Source organism: Sciurus vulgaris (genome assembly GCF_902686455.1).
Source record: "Sciurus vulgaris genome assembly, chromosome: 10".
Taxonomy (NCBI): domain Eukaryota; kingdom Metazoa; phylum Chordata; class Mammalia; order Rodentia; family Sciuridae; genus Sciurus; species Sciurus vulgaris.
In genome coordinates, this window is record NC_136470.1 from 69818823 (window position 1) to 69836156 (window position 17334).

A 17334-nucleotide genomic window follows, 5' to 3' on the forward strand; every position below is an offset into this window, starting at 1 on the left:
CTCTTTGTAGAGATCTTTTACCTCTTTGGTTAGATTGATTCCCAAGTATTTTATTTTATTTTTTTTTTTTGAGGCTATTGCAAATGGAGTTGTTTTCCTTATTTCCCTCTCAGATGTTTCGTCGCTTGCATATAAAAATGCTTTAGATTTATGTGTGTTGATTTTATAGCCTGCTATTTTGATGAATTCATTGATGAGGTCTAGAAGTTTTCTGGAGAAGGTTTTTGGATCCTCTAAATATAGAATCATATCATCAGCAAATAGTGACAGCTTAAGTTCCTCTTTTCCTATTCATATCCTTTAATTTCTTTAGTCTAATTGCTCTGGCTAGAGTTTTGAGGACAATGTTGAATAGAAGTGGTGAAAGAGGACATCCCTGTCTTGTTCCCATTTTTAAAGGGAATGGTTTCAGTTTTTCTCCATTCAGAATGATGTTGGCCATGGGCTTAGCATAGCCTTTATAATGTTCAGGTATGTTCCTACTACCCCTATTTTTTCTAGTGTTTTGAGCATGAAGGGTTGTTGTATTTTGTCGAACGCTTTTTCTGCGTCAATTGATATAACCATATGATTCTTGTCCTTAAGTCTATTGACATGATGGATTACATTTATTGATTTATGGATGTTAAATCATCCTTGCATTCCAGGGATGAACCCCACTTGATCATGGTGCACAATTTTCTGAATATGTTTTTGGATATGGTTTGCCAATATTTTGTTAAGGATCTTTGCATCTATATTCATCAAGGATATCGGTCTAAAATTTTCTTTCCTTGATGTTCTTTTCCTGATTTGTGTATGAGGGTGATATTAGCTTCATAGAATGAGTTTGGTAGGGTACCCTCCTTTTCTATTTCCTGGAATACTTTGAGAAGTATCGGAATGAGTTCTTCTTTGAAGGTCTTGTAGAACTCGGCTGAGAATTCATCTGGTCCTGGGCTTTTCGTGGATGATAGGTTTTTAATGGCTTCTTCTATTTCATTGCTTGATATTGATCTGTTTAAATTGTGTATTGCATGTCCTCCTGTTTCAATTTGGGAGGAGCATGTGTCTCTAGAAATTTGTCAATGTCTTCGGTAGTTTCTATTTTGTTGGAATACAGATTTTCAAAGGAGCTTCTCATTATGTTATGTATCTCCATGGTGTCTGTTGTGATATTTCCTTTTTCATCATGAATTTTAGTAATTTGAGTTTTCTCTCTCCTTCTCTTTGTTAGTGTGGCTAAGGGTTTGTCTATTTTGTTTACTTTTTCAAAGAACCAGCTTTTTGTTTTGTCAATTTTTTGAATTGTTTCTTTTGTTTCAACTTCATTGATTTCAGCTCTGATTTTAATTATTTCCTGTCTTCTACTACTTTTGCTGTTATTCTGTTCCTCTTTTTCTAGGGCTTTGAGCTGTAATTTTAGGTCATGTAGTTGTTGACTTTTCATTTGTTTCTGGAATGTGCTCCACGCAATGAATTTTCCTCTTAGTACCGCTTTCATAGTGTCCCAGAGATTTTGATATGTTGTATTGTCATTCTCATTGACCTCTAAGAATTTTTTTATCTGCTCCCTGATGTTTTCTGTTATCCATGTTTCATTCAATAGCATATTATTTAGTCTCCAGGTGTTGAAGTAATTTCTGTTATTTATTTTGTCATTGATTTCTACTTTCAGTCCATTATGATCTGGGAGAACACAAGGCAGTATCTCTATTTTTTTCATTTCCTAAGGGCTGCTTTGTGGCATAACATACGTCTATTTTCGAGAAGATTCCATGTGCTGCTGAGAAGAAAGTGAATCCACTCGTTGTTGGATGCAATATTCTATATATGTCTATTAAGTCTAGGTTATTGATTGTGTTATTGAGTTCTATGATTTCTTTGTCCAATTTTTGTTCGGAAGATCTATCTAGTGGTGACAGCAGTGCATTAAAGTCACCCAGAATTATTGTGTTGTGGTCTATTTGATTCCTGAAATTGAGAAGAATTTGTTTGATGTACAGGGATGCACCATTGTTTGGGGCATAAATATTTACGATCGTTATGTCTTCCTGATTTATGGTTCCCTTAAGCAGTATGAAATGTCCTTCTTTATCCCTTCTGACTAACTTTGGCTTGAAGTCCACTTTATCTGATATAAGAATGGAAATCCCTGCTTTTTTTTTTTAAGTCCATGTGCGTGGTAGGTTTTTTCCCATCCTTTCACCTTTAGTCTGTGGATGTCTTTTTGTATGAGATGAGTCTCTCGAAGGTAGCATATTGTTGGGTCTTTCTTTTTAATCCATTCTGTCAGTCTATGTCTTTTGATTGATGAGTTTAGGCCATTAATGTTCAGGGTTATTATTGAGATATGATTCATATTCCCAGTCATTTGGGCTTATTTTTGGTTTTTAAGTTGGCTTGGTTTCTCCTTTGAGTGGTTTTTCTCTAATGTAGTTCCTCCCTTTGCTGACCTACATTGTTGTTTTTCATTTCCTCCTCATAGAATATTTTGCTCAGAATGTTCTGTAGTGCAGGCTTTCTATTTGTAAATTCTTTTAACTTTTGTTTATCATGAAAGGATTTTATTTCATCTTCAAATCTGAAGGTTAGTTTTGCTGGGTATAGGATTCTTGGTTGGCAACCATGTTCTTTCAGAGCTTGAAATATGTTGTTCTAGGCCCTTCTAGCTTTTAGAGTCTGGGTTGAGAAGTCGGCTGCTATCTGTATTGGTCTCCCCCTATATGTAATCTGATGCTTTTCTCTTGCGGCCTTCAAAATCCTATCTTTATTTTGAATGTTAGGCATTTTCATTATAATGTGCCTTGGTGTGGATCTGTTGTGATTTTGTGCATTTGGTGTTCTGTAAGCCTCTTGTATTTGATTTTCCATTTCATTCTTCAGGTTTGGGAAATTTTCTGATATTATTTCATTGAATCAGTTGTTTATTCCTTTGGTTTGTATCTCTGTGCCTTCCTCAATTCCTATAATTCTTAAATTTGTTTTTTTAATGATGTCCCATAGTTCTTGGAGATTCTGTTCATGATTTGTTACCATCTTCTCTGTTTGGGCAACTTTATTTTCAAGATTAGATATTTTGTCTTCATTGTCTGAGGTTCTGTCTTCCAAGTCTATTGTTGATGCTTTCCATTGAGTTTTTTATTTGGTTTATTGTCTCCTTCATTTCAAGGATTTCCATTTGGTTTTTTTTTTTTTTTTTTTTTGAGAATCTCTATCTCTTTGTTGAAATGATCTTTTGCTTCCTGCAGTTGCTCTTTCAGCTTATTGGTATTATCATTCATTGCCTGCATTTGCTCTCTTATCTCATCCTTTGCTTCGCGAATCATCTTAATCATGTATAATCTGAAGTCTTTTTCTGACATTTCTTCTAACATACTGTCATTGGAGTCTATTAATATGGAATCTAGATTTGTTTGGATCATTTTCTTTCCTTGTTTTTTCATGTTGTTTATGTATCTTCCCCTCTAGCAGTGCAGATCTGGGGTATTGCAGATTCCCCCTATAGCCTTATAGTGGCCCTATAGGTTTCCAAAACCTTTTTCTTTAAGGGGAGATCAGTATTAGCAGTGCCAAATTCAGACACTATGCAATCCTAGACCAAATAGCCCTATGAGGACAATAACAAAATTGTCATAATAAACAGAATGAGTTCAAATATTATCTTCAGTAAAACAAACAGATTTGCAATAAGGTCTGCAGTTTCTAATGGAGGACAAAGAGGATGCAGAGGGATGTAGAATTTGGCTGTTAATGGGATAAGAAAAGAATATACAGAAGTTCTAGATAATAGAAAGGGTGAGAGTGTAATCAAAAGAAATTGGATGTTAGCATGCAAAAAAGGGAGAAAGAGACTCTGAGGGAACAGGTAAACAAAAGGAAAAGAGAGCAAGAAAAGTAAAGAAATAAAATGTAAAATTTTTCAATAAGGAGGAAAAAGAAAATCTACAGTATGACAGTCATGTAGTAATAAAACCTCCCAGTCTTTAGTAGCCTGATGCAGGAGAGATACCTGACATTGAACTTCAGGTCTCCAGCAGGCATCTCAGGATGGGATTTGCCCCACCTAAAGATCAGAGCTCTGACTTCCAGGATAACCCAAGATGGCCACTTTGGCTTCCAAATGTGTTGGCAAATGGGGAGATGCAGCTCAGCGTGTGGACATGGTCAGCTGGAGATCCTGGAGGCGAGGTATGGTTGGTCAGGCAGGAGTCCTGGAGGTCGGGTGAGTTTGGTGTGGTTGTGGGATCCTGGAGGCTGGGTGCAGTCGGTCTAGGGTCCCAGTGATAAGGCTCAGTCAGTTGGTCTGGGGATCCTGGCGGCAGGGAGCAGTCAGTCAATGTGTGGGCCCCAGAGGCCGGGAGTGATTGGTCGGGCTGAGGGATCCTGAAGATGGGGCTCAGTCAATCCGGCCAGGGGTCCTACGGGGCCTGGCTGTTGTCTCAAAATGGCAGCAGCCATGTGTAATCAAACCTGCCGGTACTGTAACAGTGAACTTCCAGGCAACAGCAGGCAGGTGGCGCTCCACTGGCAGTCGGTGATCAGTTTGCTGACTGTTGTCGGAAGATCGGGAAGTGAACCTCGGGCGGTGGGTGATGGATAGGTGAAAGGCAGGCGATGGACAGGCGAGAGGCATGCAAATGGCGGACGATAGGTGCCTGACAGTGAGCAATCTGCACTCAAAAAAGGCGTCGATATGCTGGCAGACTGCAGGTGATGACAGCAGACAAATGGGGTAAACAGCAGGGGATTGATAAGCAGCAAAAACTGCCTCACCAAGAAACAGATATACTCTGCTTGAAACCGGAGTTCCAGAGCGACATGGAACGCAGCCTCCCTCTAGTCCGCCATCTTGGATCTCCAACCCAACTGTTTTATTCGCAGTCACATATCAGTTCAGTTAAATCTTTCAAGTAGAAATGATAAAAGGAGAGACTTGCTTTTAAAAATAATTTTATTTGTATCACAAATATCAGAATAATAAAAGCAAAGGATAACTTTTTAAAAAGAGCTAACACATTTATCAAATGTAATAATAATAACTTATGTTTTACATTAGATTTGGCCTATTTGGCAAATTCTTTTTTTTGAGTTTTCTTTTTGATCTTGTTTAAGGATTATGAATCTTAAATGCAGCAGCAGCTCCTAGTTTTTTTGGGTTTCTTTTAGTGTTTGAGTCTTTGCCTTAGGTTCTTTTCAGCCCACTACCTTTATTTTTTCAGTGATTTGTTCTGAAAGCAACCACTTAAAAGTGTACCCATGTTTTCTAGCATTTGACCCCATTAGAATGTGAGCAAAATGAAACATCTTAAATCCAGTCACATTTGAGAAACTTGGTCATCTTACTCTCCAGCTCCATTTTCAGATGAGAATATCTGATTGCCCCAGTGTTAGCTGGGTCCACTTGTGGTCCAATGAAAGGCATTTTCAGGGAAAGAGAAGTCATAAATAACATAGGAACACAAGTTGACTACTTTCTTCTTTTCAATTCTGTCCTGACTTTAGAAGGATCTAGGAATACCAAGGAGGAAGAGTCACTTTTAGGGATCTAAGGAAGCCCTATGGAAGGCTATTATCACCTTAGAAGATAGCTTACTACCTGCACTGTAAAGAAAAAAAAAAAAAAAAAGATCTCATTTTAAATGAGAACTTTCTTACAATGAGTATTTTATAAATGAGGTCGAACTAGCCTAACATCATTTAAAGTGATTATCAGTCCAATATGAGCCAGTAGGCTATGGATCTTAAAACTGTCCCTCTCCAACCTCACTATTGCTGATACTGCTGATTATCAGTGAGGAGTTCTGCTTCCTCAGATGTTGAAGTCTGAACATTAGATAAGCACACTGAGGCAGCATACAAAGCAGGTTTTATTTAAAGCTAGTAACACAGACTTCTCCCGGGAGGGAGAAGGGGGCCATGACTGGTATTCTGGTATCCCTAGAAATGAAAGCACCCTGGATCTTTTATAGACTAAAAGTTTCCTTTGTTCTTCTGCTCTCTCTTCTCCCTTATCTCTCTCCTTCCTGCCTACCTGACTATCCCCAGGAGATATGGCAGGATGACCAAAAGGTGAGAAGCAGATGGGCAGGGGGAAGGGCCAACTGGAGAGATATAGGCAGAGAGGGGACCAGGGGGCATTAATCAGCAATTCCCTATCTGCAGCCTTTTGGGAGGGGTAATATAGGCAGATAATCTTAGTAATCAAAGGGCTCTGGAGACAGTGACATTCCAACCTCCTAGGCACAATCTCCAACTTCCCAGATCCAAACTGGCCTCCATTTTCTCAATTGCACCCCATCATCTATCTGTCCTAACTACCTGTCTTTAATTCCGGCTTCATTCCCCTCTCTAATTTTAGGGATTTCTTACTGATGTAAGGAAATGGGACGATGACCACTCTGGCTGCTTCAAGCTGGAAGTGAGCAGCGTGGGGCAAGCAGTTTGGAGTTCCCTTTTAGAAATTCAGTAGGTCAAGGGGTTCACAGTAAAAGTCTGGTTGGGCCAATCATACTTCAGATAGAGCGCTAATCTCCAGAATCTATAAAGAACTCAAAAAACTCTACTCCAAGAATTCAAATAATCCAGTCGACAAATGGGCTAAGGAAATGAATAGACACTTCACAGAAGAAGATCTACAAGCAATCAACAAACATATGGAAAAATGTTCAACATCTCTAGTAATAAGAGAAATGCAAATCAAAACCACCCTAAGATTCCATCTCACCCCAATTAGAATGGCAATTTTCAAGAATACGAGCAACAACAGGTGTTGGCGAGGATGTGGCAAGAAAGGTACACTCATACATTGCTTGTGGAGCTGCAAATTAGTGCAGCCACTCTGGAAAGCAGTGTGGAGATTCCTTAGAAAACTCGGAATGGACCCTCCATTTGACCCAGCTATCCCACTCCTTGGCCTCTACCCAAAGGACTTAAAATCAGCATACTACAGAGATACAGCCACATCAATGTTCATAGCTGCTCAATTCACAATAGCCAGACTGTGGAACCAACCTAGATGCCCTTCAATTGATGAGTGGATAAAGAAACTGTGGTATATATATACAATGGCATATTACTCAGCCATAAAGAATGATAAAATTATGGCATTTGCAGGCAAATGGATGAAATTGGAGAATATCATGCTAAGTGAGATAAGCCAATCTCAAAAAGCCAAAGGATGAATGATATCGCTAATAAGTGGAGGATGACACATAATGGGGGGGAGGGAAGGGTTAGTGTTAGGGTTAGAGTTAGGGTTAGGGAGGGGGGCAAGTATGGAAGAAGGAAGTACTGTATAGAGGGTAAAGAGGGGTGGGAGGGGTGGGGGGAAGGGAAAAATAACAGAATGAATCAAATAACATTACTCTATGTAAATTTATGATTACACAAATGGTATGCTTTTGCGCCATGTACAAACAGAGAAACAACATGTATCCCATTTGTTTACAATAAAAAAAAAAAGAAATGAAATGAAATTAAAAAAAAAAAAAAAAAGTCTGGTTGGGGAAGAACAGGTTGTAAAGTCACCAAGGGGTTGAGAGCTTCTATGAGACAGAAACAAAAAGACTTGAGTACTGAAATGAGATTAATACAAAATAAATGTTGCAACATCTGGAACATGTCAATGAATATCATGAAGATGATAGAAGTCAATGATCTCTCATCAGGTGGTGGAAGAACTGAGAAGTTGTTCCCATATCAAGGCCTGACAAAGACTGGATAGGATGAGGTCTTTATTTGGGAGCATAAATCTTTAACATTGTCAGAATTATACAACATTTAATTTTTAATACATTTAATTTTAATTGTAAATACATTTAATTTTTAATGTCATAAATGTCCCCATAAAATATAGTTAAACTACTTAATGTCATGTGATTTTTTGTAAAATATCCTTTTCATTGGTATGACCTCTGTGTTTAGTAGAGATCTCTATATTTCTATTACTTAGGGCTAGATTTTCATACTAGTAAACATTGATTAAGACTACCTGTGTAGGAGGTTAGGAAGATCTGTAGACCTTACACTGATTAATACTGTCTGACTCTGGCAGTTTCTCTTGATCATTATCAGGCACTCCTGCCTAACAATCTTTCTTTTGAAACCTTCAGTCTTTACTTATTCTAGGGAACTAATAGAAGTGCACATCTTAAGTTCCATTTAGCTATTGTTTCTTTTTTTAAATTCCCAGGAATTTAAAAACTGGTTTTAAGAGTTAATTGGTCTTAACTGTTTTACTTGGTGTTCAAGATCAAGCTGGTCAAATTGACCTGTTCCTGTCTGTTAAGAGTCAGCTGAGTTTCCACAGGGGTCACTCGTGGGGAATTTGGAAGCAGTTCCTTAGCTCCTTTAGTGCCATTTGCTAGGTAGGGTCTCCTTGATAAGGTGGCTTCCCTTAGAAGTGTAACAGTGATCCCCTTCACCTTTTGAATATAGCTCTGAGGCTTATTTTTAAATGGAACTGATTTTAATTATTTCCTATCTTCTACTTCTGTTGGTGTTGTTCTGTTATTCTTTTTCTAGGGCTTTGAGATGTAATATTAGTTCATTTAGTTGTTGACTTTTTATTCTTTTCTTGAATGTGCTCCATGCAATGAATTTTCCTCTTAGTACTGCTTTCATAGTGTTCCAGAGATTTTGATATGTTGTATCATCATTCTCATTTACCTCTAAGAATTTTTTAATCTCCTCCCTGATGTCTTCTGTTATCCATGCTTCATTCAATAGCATATTATTTAGTCTCCAGGTGTTGGAGTAATTTCTGTTTTTTATTTTGTCACTGATTTCTAATTTTATTCCATTATGATCTGATAGGATACAAGGTAGTATCTCCATTTTTATATTTACTAAGGGCTGCTTGTGGCATAACATATGGTCTGTTTTAGAAAAGGATTCATGTGCTGCTGAGAAGAAAGTGTATTTGCTCACTTTATATTCACTGGGATATTATATATATGTCTGTTAAGTCTAAGTTATTGATTGTGTTATTGAGTTCTATGTTTTCTTTGTTTAATTTTTGTTTGGAAGATCTGTTCAGTGGTGAGAGTTGTGTGTTAATGTCACCCAGAACCATTGTGTTGTGGTCTATTTGATTCCTGGAATTGAGAAGGATTTGTTTGACATACATGAATGCACCATTGTTTGGGGCATATTTATGATCTTTGTGCCTTCCTGATTTATGGTTACCTTAAGCAGTATGAAATGTTCTTCTTTATCCTTTCTGATCAACTTTGACTTGAAGTCCACATTATCTGATATAAGGATGGAAACCCCTGCTTTTTTACTGAGTCTGTGTGTGTGGTATATTTTTTTCCATTCTTTTGCCTTTAGTCTGTGGCTGTCTTTTTCTATGAGATGAGTCTCTTGAAGGCAGCATATTGTTGGGTCTTTCTTTTTAATCCAATCTGCCAGTCTATGTCTTTTGATTAATGAGTTTAGGCTATTAACATTCAGGGTTATTATTGAGATATGATTTGTATTCCTGGTCATTTTGGCTTATTTTTGGTTTTTAAGTTGGCTTGGTTTCTCCTTTGATTGGCTTTACCTTTAAGGTAGTTCCTCCCTTTACTGACTTACATTGTTGTTTTTCATTTCCTCCTCATGGAATATTTTGCTCAGAATGTTCTGTAGTGCAGGTTTTCTATTTGTAAATTCTTTTAACTTTTGTTTATCATGGAAGGATTTTATTTCATCCTCAAATCTGAAGGTTAGTTTTGCTGGGTATAGGATTCTTGGTTGGCAACCATGTTCTTTCAGAGCTTGAAATATGTTGTTCCAGGCCCTTTCAGCTCTTATGGTCTGGGCTAAGAAATCTGTTGATATTCGTATTGGTTTCCCCCTTTATATACTCTGATGTTTTTCTTTCACAGTCTTTAAAATCCTATCTTTATTTTGTATGTTAGGCATTTTCATTATAATGTGCCTTGGTGTGGATCTGTTGCGATTCTGTGCATTTGGTGTTCTGTAAGCCTCTTGTATTTGATTTTCCATTTCATTCTTCAGGTTTGGGAAGTTTTCTGATATTATTTCATTGAATCAGTTGTTCATTCCTTTGGTTTGTATCTCTGTGCCTTCCTCAATCCTGATAATTCTTAAATTTGGTCTTTTCACGATATCCTGTAGTTCTTGGAGATTCTGTTCATGATTCTGTCCAAGTTCTCTGTTTGATCAACTTTATTTTGAAGATTAAATATTTTGTCTTCATTGTCTGAGGTCTTCTAAGTGATCTACTCTGTTGGTGATGCTTTCCATTTTTTATTTGGTTTACTATTTCCTTCATTTCAAGGATTTCTGTGTGTTTTTTTTTTTTTTCAGAATCTCTATTGAAATGATCGTTTGCTTCTTGCAGTTGCTCTTTTAACTGTTTATTGGAGTATGATCATTCTTTGCCTGCATTTGCTTTCTTATCTCATCCTTTGCTTCAGAAATCATTTTAATTATGTATATTCTGACATTTCTTCTACCATGCTGTCACTGGATTCTATTAATATTAATATAGAATCTTGGTTGTTTGGAACACGTTCTTTCCTTGTTTTTTCAAGTTGTTCACGTATCTTCCCGTCTAACAGTGCAGATCTGGGGTATTGCAGTTTCCCCCCTAGAGGCTTATAGTGACTCTGCAGGTTTCCAAAATCTCTCCTTTAAGGGGGAGATCAATAATAGTAGCACCTGGTACAGACAATATGTAGCCCTAAACCAAATAGCCCCTATGAAGACATTAAGAGTATTGTCATAATAAATAGAGAGGATGAATTCAATTTTATCTACAGTATAACTGATAGATTTGCAATGAGGTCTATAGTTTTTAATGGTGGACAAAGAGGATGGGGAGGGATGTAGGATGTAACTGTTAATGGGATAAGAAAATAGTATATAGGGGTACTAGATCATAGGAAGGGTGCAAGCAGAATCAAAAGTTTGTTTATAGCATGAGAAAGGGAGAAAGAGACTATGAGGAAACAGATACAGAAAAGGAAAATAGAGTAAAAAAAGTAAATAAAAACTTAAAATTTTCAAAAAGGAGAAAAATAATCTACACTCTAACAGTCATACAGTATTTAAACCTCCCAGTCTTCAGTAACCTGATGCATGAGAGGTACCTGACAATGAGCTTCTAGTCTCCAGCAGGTATCTCAGGATGGGAGTTGCCCCACCTAAAGATGTTGGCTTCTGCTTTGTGGATAATCCAAGATAGCTGCACTGTTTTCCAAAGTGTTGGCAAATGGGGAGCCACAGCATGGGCACCAACCAGACATGGGTGCTGAGTCTGGGCAGGGTGTGGGTGGGCTGGGGGTTCTTCAGGTCCTGGCTATTGTCCCAAAATGGTGGCAGCCAAGTTAACCAAACCTGTGGGTACTGTGACAATGGACTTCCAGACAACAGTGGGAAGCAAGTGATCCACTAGTGGTCTGTGGGCGGTCTGCAGGCTCATGGTGGATGATCAGCAGATGAACCTTGGGCAGTGGGTGATGGGTAGGTGAAAGACAGGTGATGGTCAGGCAAGAGGCAGGTAAACAGGCAAATGGCAGATGACAGGCAGCTGTCAATTAGCAATCTGCACTCAAAAGGTAGACGATATGCTGGCAGATTGCAGGCAATTGAGATGGACAAATGGCATGAACAGCAGGGGATCGATGAGCAGCAAAGACTGCCTCAAAGAGAAACAGATTTTCCTCTGCTTGAATCCCAAGTTATGGAGAGACAAGGAGTGCAGCCTCCCTCTAATTCCCCATTTTATGGGTTTTAACTTTAATGTCTATAACTTTATAGTCACTTAGCCCCTTTAATTTAATTGGGGTCTATATTATCTGCCCTATAGGTGTTGGTTTATTATCTCAAATTCACCCACGTTGTTTGTTCTTGAAGCAGTGCCTCTGCAAAACACTAACAGGCAACAGTTATAGAGTTTACAAGGAAAATACAAAATGGAATTAACAAGAGTAAAAACATTTAGTCTGTGTAATAGCTATCTTGAGTTTTGACTCAGTTATAAATTATATCCCCTGTTCAAGATCACAGTAATTTTACAGCAAAAATTAATCTTTTAACTATAACTTTAAATGAGCTGATGTCTGGCTTATTTTGGAGCCACTCTAACATGCAGTAGGTGGGAGGCAGAGCCTTATCTCAGGTAAGGCAGGGTTCTTCACCAATCTTCAAGTGTTCTAGTTCTGAAGCTATCTTTGCCTGTTTTTTTTTTTTTTTATTGTAAACAAATGGGATACATGTTGTTTCTCTGTACATGGCATAAAGGCATACCATTTGTGTAATCCATTTACATAGAGTAATGTTGTTTGATTCCTTCTGTTATATTTTCCCTTCCCCCACCCCTCCCACCCCTCTTTTCCCTCTATACAGTCCTTCCTTCCTCCATTCTTGCCCCCTCCCTAACCCTAACTCTAACCCTAACACTAACCCCTCCCTCCCCCCATTATGTGTCATCATCCACTTATTAGCAATATCATTCGTCTTTGGCTTTTTGAGATTGGTTTATCTCACTTAGCATGATATTCTCCAATTTCATCCATTTGCCTGCAAATGCCATAATTTTATCATTCTTTATGGCTGAGTAATATTCCATTGTGTGTATATATATATATACCACAGTTTCTTTATCCATTCATCAATTGAAGGACATCTAGGTTGGTTCCACAGTCTGGCTATTGTGAATTTCTTTGCCTGTTTTTTGAATATCATTTTATAAAGTTTACATATATTGTTTCCTGAATCTATATGAATGTTAGTTAACACAATATGACATTGCATCCAAAACATGAATCAAGCAAAGGCTGAAGGACTGGGGATATCTTAGTTGGTAGAGTGTTTGCCTTGCAAACACAAGGCCATGGTTTCAATCCTCAGCACAAAAAAAAAAAAAAAAAAAAAAAAAAAAAAAAAAAAAAAAAAAAAGGAAAGGTTGAGAGAGCTTTTAGCTTTATTTTTGTGGAAAAAGTGGCAAAATCCTTTTGTGTTTCACAATATTAATCTCTAAAGAGATTAGGCTCGCATTATCTTTTAGAAATAAATTTACATTTTTATCATGGTGTAGAAGATAACATAAGGTTCAGGTCCAGTTACAGAACATTAAATGATATGAATAAATCCTCAATAAAACATGTTATTCTTATAAGTTTAAAATTACCATTAGAGACAAGTTTAGTTTAGAGAATAGCAGCTTGATAAAAATATTCTTTTAAATTTTCTGCTTTAAAGACTTGTATACCTGGAATAGTGATGAATCTTTGGAAAGAATAATTAGGAAAACTACCCCATTCACAATAGCCTCAAAAAAAAAAAAAAAAATAAAATACTTGGGAATCAATCTCACAAAAGAGGTGAAAGACCTCTACAATGAGAACTACAAAACATTAAAGAAAGAAATTAAAGAAAACATTAGAAGATGGAAAGATCTCCCATGTTCTTGGATAGGCAGAATTAATATTGTCAAAATGGCCATACTACCAAAAGTGCTATACAGATTAAATGCAATCCCAATTAATACCCAATGACGTACCTTACAGAAATAGAGCAAGCAATTATGAAATTCATCTGGAAGAATAAGAAACCCAGAATAGCTAAAGCAATCCTTAGCAGGAAGAGTGAAACAGGGGGTATCGCAATACCAGATCTTCAACTCTACTGCAAATCAATAGTAACAAAAATGGCATGGTATTGGTACAAAATAGAAAGGTAGATCAATGGTACAGAATAGAGGACACGGACACAAACCCAAATAGATACAATTTTCTCATACTAGACAAAGGGGCCAAAAATATGCAATGGAGAAAAGATAGCCTCTTCAAGAAATGGTGCTGGGAGAATTGGAAATCCATATGCAACAGAATGAAACTAAACCCCTATCTCTCACCATGCACGAAACTAAACTCAAAATGGATTAAGGACCTCAGAATCAGACCAGAGACCCTGCATCTTATAGAAGAAAAAGTAGGTCCAAATCTTCAACGTGTCGGCTTAGGACCAGACTTCCTCAACAGGACTCCCATAGCACAAGAAATAAAAGCAAGAATCAATAACTGGGATAGATTCAAACTAAAAAGCTTTCTCTCAGCAAAGGAAACTATCAGCAATGCGAAGACAGAGCCTACAGAGTGGGAGAAAATCTTTGCCAATCATACTTCAGATAGAGCACTAATCTCCAGAATATATAAAGAACTCAAAAAACTCTACAGGAAGAATACAAATAATCCAGTCAACAAATGGGCTAAGGAAATGAATAGACACTTCACAGAAGAAGATCTACAAGCAATCAGCAAACACATGGAAAAATATTCAACATCTTTAGTAATAAGAGAAATGCAAATCAAAACTACACTAAGATTCCATCTCACCCCAATTAGAGTGGCAATTATCAAGAATACAAGCAACAATAGGTGTTGGAGAGGATGTGGGGAAAAATATACACTCATACATTGCTGGTGGGGCTGCAAATTAGTGCAGCCACTCTGGAAAGCAGTGTGGAGATTCCTTAGAAAACTTGGAATGAACCCGCCATTTCACCCAGCTATCCCATTCCTCGGCCTATACCCAAAGGACTTAAAATCAGCACACTACAGAGATACAGCCACATCAATGTTCATAGCTGCTCAATTCACAATAGCCAGACTATGGAATCAACCTAGATGCCCTTCAATTGATGAATGGATAAAGAAACTGTGGTATATATATACAATGACATATTACTCAGCCATAAAGAATGATAAAATTATGGCATTTGCAGGCAAATGGATGAAATTGGAGAATATCATGCTAAGTGAGATAAGCCAATCTCAAAAAACCAAAGGACGAATGATATCGCTAATAAGTGGATGATGACACATAATGGGGGGGAGGGGTTAGTGTTAGGGTTAGAGTTAGGGTTAGGGAGGGGGGCAAGAATGGAGGAAGGAAGGACTGTGTAGAGGGAAAAGACGGGTGGGAGGTGTGGGAGGGGTGGGGGGAAGGGAAAATATAACAGAAGGAATCAAACAACATTACCCTATGTAAATTTATGATTACACAAATGGTATGCCTTTATGCCATGTACAAACAGAGAAACAACATGTATCCCATTTGTTTACAAAAAAAAAGAAAAAAAGACTTGTATACCTGGAAGGTAGGAACACATTTAGTATGCAATACTGATGTTTTTTATATTAATGAAGTTTAACTTTTAAAGGAAAATTTATATTCTGTGATATAGTGTAATACTCGAAAATAACAGTTGTTGCTGTGCAACCCGTGTTAAACAGATCCCAATTCCTTAAGATCAGTCACTTCAAAAAATAAAACAATAGACACAATGTTAAGAGTAAATTATGAGGTTTCAAGATGGCGGCCTAGAGGGTGGCTGCATTTCATGTTGCTCCAGGACTCAGGATTCAAAAGAGGAGATATTGAGACACTTGGGACCAGCTCAAAGCAGCCGAGTGACTCTCACCCGTTGGGAAGGCGTCCCGGATGGGACGGTGGTCCCGGAACGCAGGAAACTTTGTGAAGTAGAGCTGCCGGCGAGACACCCCTCCCCCCGCTGGAGCAGTGAACGCGGACAACTGGGAGCGCCGAAGAGGAGGCCGCTTGGCACAGCGCTGGGACTCGGAGCAACCACTGGGGCTCCGGCGGCTTCCCAGGGGAGGAGTGGCGAGGAGAGCTGTGTGGACTCAGGACACCGGGGCCTGCCCTGAGGAGGAGGAGGAGGAGCGTGGCCGCTTGGATTCGGAGTGACTACACCAGAGCTACAGGTGGTTGCCAGAGGAGGGGCTGCGTGGCGAGCTGTTCGGACTCAGACCACTTCTGAACACCGGGGCCTGCACGGAGGACTAGGAGGAGGAGGAGGAGGAGCGCGGCGGGTTGTTTGGACTCGCAGTGACTGCATTAGAGCTCCAGGTGGCTGCTCAGAGGAGAAGGCGAGTGGTGAGTTGTTTGGACTTAAAGTGACAGTGCCTGAACACAGGGGTGCCGCCTGGAGGAGAAGCATGGTGGGTCGCTTGGTCTTGAGTGGCCGCACCAGAGCTCTGGGCGGTTGCCCAGAGGACCCGTGCAGTGGGTCACGTGGATTCAGAGCCACTTAGAGCAACCGCTCCTGAACACCCGGGGGGTTATCTGGAGAAGGAGGAGGAACGGGGAGGGTCACTTTGACTCGGAGTGATTGATTGCCCAGGGTTACGGGTGGTTGGTGGGAGGAGGAGGCACGCAGTGAGTTTCTTGGACTCCTAGTGACCGCACCGGAATACTGGGCGGCTGTCTGGAGGAAGAGGCGTGTGGCGGGTCTCTGGGACTCAGAGCAACTGTACGGGGCCCCAGGTGGCTACTCAGAGGAGGGGCCGCATAGCCAGGCGATTAGGTGCAGAGCAGGGTCCCAGGATCTAGGAGGCTTCTTGGTGGAAGAGCCGCACAGAGACAGGCTTAGGGCGGAGCGAAGGTTCCAGGCCTGTGGGCACATTCTCTGAGGAGGGGCAGCCTAAGGAGACTCATCTGTGAAGGGTGAGGCTCCCAGGACCAGGAGGTAGGGCCGGGCCCCTGGGAACTTTGCAGAGGAAGGCAGCCCAGCCCAGGCGGTAGCTGTAAATTGAGAGGAACCTCTAGGAGGGAACTGACCAGTGAGACCTCCCCACCGGGTGAGTCTTCCCTGCCGGGTGAGGTTTCCCCACAAGGACGGTAAAACCAGAGACTCAGGCCCAAACAGGCCTTGCCTCAGCCCGCAGCCTAGGTCCCCTTTGGATGACCATTGGTCAACAAGTGGAGGCACCTCTGCCCACTAGCAGGGATTATACCCCACCTGAAGGCCACCACTCCTAGAGAGGCAGCTTCCTTGTGGAGCACCGCATTATCAACTTCCTCCAAGACTTCAGCCTACTGAAGGCTAAGAGGGGATATATATAGAAATCTTCAGGGACATTGTAAGTCAATAGAGGAAATCTGCAATATCTCAGCAGTCCACTGATACCTGAACAATATGAGAAAACAAGGAAAGAAAATGCTGCAAGCAAATCTAGATGTTACATCAATAAAACCCAATGACAGCATGGCAGAAGAAATGACAGAAAAGGAGTTCAGAATGTACATAATTAAAATGATCAGAGAAGCAAACGATGAGATGAAAGAGCAAATGCAAGCATTGAATGATCGCACCAATCGACAGTTAAAAGAGCAAATACAGGAAGCAAAAGATCATTTCAATAAAGAGTTAGAGATATTGAAAAAAACCAAACAGAAATCCTTGACATGAAGGAAACAATAAACCAAATTAAGAACTCCATAGAAAGCATATCCAATAGGATAGAACACCTGGAAGACAGAACCTCAGACATTGAAGACAAAATATTTAACCTTGAAAACAAAGTTGAACAAACAGAG